Raw genomic sequence first — 2,348 nt, forward strand, 5'->3', positions numbered from 1 at the left:
AGCACATGATGGGGAGTAGGATGTGAGATCTCAAGAGACGGATCAAAAACAAAAGTGCAAAAGAGGAAAAGTTCCATTCTTCGAGTGTCCATACAATTAAAAATTACTGAGGAAGCAATGGGCAAGTATGTGAGGTACCAAACAAATGTCGGCGTGAGGCCATAGCAACCTAATGATTATGATTAGAACATGGAATAGGGATATTACCCTAAGGAAGCCACAACAATTAAGACTATAGTAGTGAGTAGTGACATGGCTTTTAAATCTTTTTTTCTTTTTTTAAAAATAAAATTTAATCTTTTTTTTTCTTATAGTGTTTTGCTGATCCTTTGCTTTGTAGATACTTCAGAGCACTTTTGAGCAACCCTAGCGGGGAAAAAACAGCAACTGTAGCTGTACGACCAGCACCAGGGTTTATGTGGATAGCCTCCCGAGTACGATCAGCAGACCATGTGCCTTGCCAGCAAAAGGGCTTGCTACAGGGGCAGGGGTCACGCACAGACAGCACCGCCATGCCAACAGAGTTGCACAACAGCAGCAGAGCAACGCATGGCACTGTATGATCATAATCATTAACTGTACAGCTGCAGAGCGCTGCCATGCCAGAAATTGTATGCCCAGCAGGCTAGCAGTTAGCAGATCAACATATGGGGCTGTCAGGCACAGTAGGTGCGGCCATCATTCAGCAGCCTCAAGGGGGGATGTACATCAATCCTACAGATTACAACACCAATAGGTGAGCTGATTGATGCAGTCAAATCTGCCGCTTCATCACTGATTCTCCACATCAACAGTGTGGATTGGTATTTGGGCTGATTCCCGGGTAGAGTTTTGCCAACTGCAGTTTGAAGGCCTTTGCAGAACTGTATGGACAGCAAGGCTACCGTGCCCTCATGCAGTTTGAAGGCCTTTGCAGAACTGTATGGACAGCAAGGCTACATGTGGTGTGGCCAACAGCATTGGAAGATGTATGCCTTCATGTAGGCTGGTTGCTGTGAGTTCTTTTACTCTACAACCCTCAATAGAGGTACTTAGATACACAAGGCCCTGCATGCGAGGTGTGAAGACCGAAAAACAAAGGGAGGGACAGAGGGAGGCTACATCAAAGAAGGGGGAGGGCTTGAGCAGTAGCTACAGGATTCAGAGGGAGGCTACATCAAAGAAGGGGGAGGGCTTGAGCAGTAGCTACAGGATTGGTAGAGCAAACAACATTGGTGACTACAAGAAAGATAAGAGTTTGAGGCTAAGTATCTAGGGTTGTGAATGAGTTGTTCCTTTCAGGATACAGAAATAGCAAGGTAATGTAGATCTTGGCCAAGTACCTTGGGTTGTGAATGGGAGGCACTGCTCGAGCTACAAGAAAAGCAAGGACTCTTCGGCCTTTGTTGAGTCTCTCGGGTTGAGAGTAGGAGGTACTTATTGCCCATGACAAGAGAACGGACATAGGTGTAAAGGATTCAAGATCAATTTTGCATGGATGGTCACATTGAGATATGATCAGTAGAATGTTTGGCATAATTGGATGGCTTGGTGTATAGAGATCACAGGGGGGTTATATATGTTTTTTTGCAGGAGAGAGAGAGTGCAATCTAAGGTCGACATGGGAAGCAGTTGAAGGTGGACAGATGAAAGGTGACTCCCTAATAGTAGAGCATTGTTGCATGGCCTTCACGTCAAACCAAACATGCCGGTGCTGCCACATAAGCTTTAAAGTGAAGATCTTTCAAGTTGGTATTAAAGTTGGGTTAATTCTTTCAAGATACAAAACTTTTTTGGAGCAGCAGCGTTTTTACAGACATTGTCCTCTCATTGTTAAGTCTATTTTTGTATTGCAGATTATGATCAAGGCCCAATCAACCAATGCATAGTTTGTTGACTTCTTCTTATCAGTACTTGGTGATGATGTATTAACCATAGCTATGCTTGACTCTTTTTTTTTCTCTTTCTCTAGAGCTCAAATGGACATCCAAAGTGGGTAATGATGTTCTCATAGAGAAACTTAGCAGTTGCCATGGCATCCGCTTTTCGTAAGGCGCTTGCTTCGGTCCATTTGGTAGCATAATCTATGGTAATAATGGTGAAGCATGCTTGTGATGATCGGGACTAATGAGACAAATGAAATCTAAGCCCCATTTCTCAAAAGGTTAGTCCACTCTGACAGGATGCAGTGGCATCATATCTTTCCTTTGTGGCTTGGTACAACGTTGGCACTCATCACATCCTTTTACAAATAAAGCATAGTCCTTGAAAAGTGTAGGCCACCAATACCCTAAGTGGAGTATTTTCTTGGCTGTGATTTCTATCACAAAATGTCTATCTGCTATCCCTTGGTGTGCTTGTTTCATGAT

At 43.7% G+C, this 2,348-nt stretch overlaps 1 long non-coding RNA gene across 1 annotated transcript; it reads left to right on the forward strand.

The window, feature by feature from the left end:
• The first annotated feature begins 345 nt into the window (after positions 1–345).
• Positions 346–1,942, forward strand: LOC147603256 (uncharacterized). Its single transcript, XR_015265626.1, has 2 exons — positions 346–1,412; positions 1,573–1,942. It is a non-coding gene; the product is annotated as an uncharacterized LOC147603256 (long non-coding RNA).
• Positions 1,943–2,348: the final 406 nt, after the last annotated feature.

Source organism: Cibotium barometz, chromosome 64, assembly GCF_041138505.1.
Source record: "Cibotium barometz isolate CiBa-2024 chromosome 64, ASM4113850v1, whole genome shotgun sequence".
In the NCBI taxonomy this organism is placed as follows: Eukaryota; Viridiplantae; Streptophyta; class Polypodiopsida; order Cyatheales; family Cibotiaceae; genus Cibotium; species Cibotium barometz.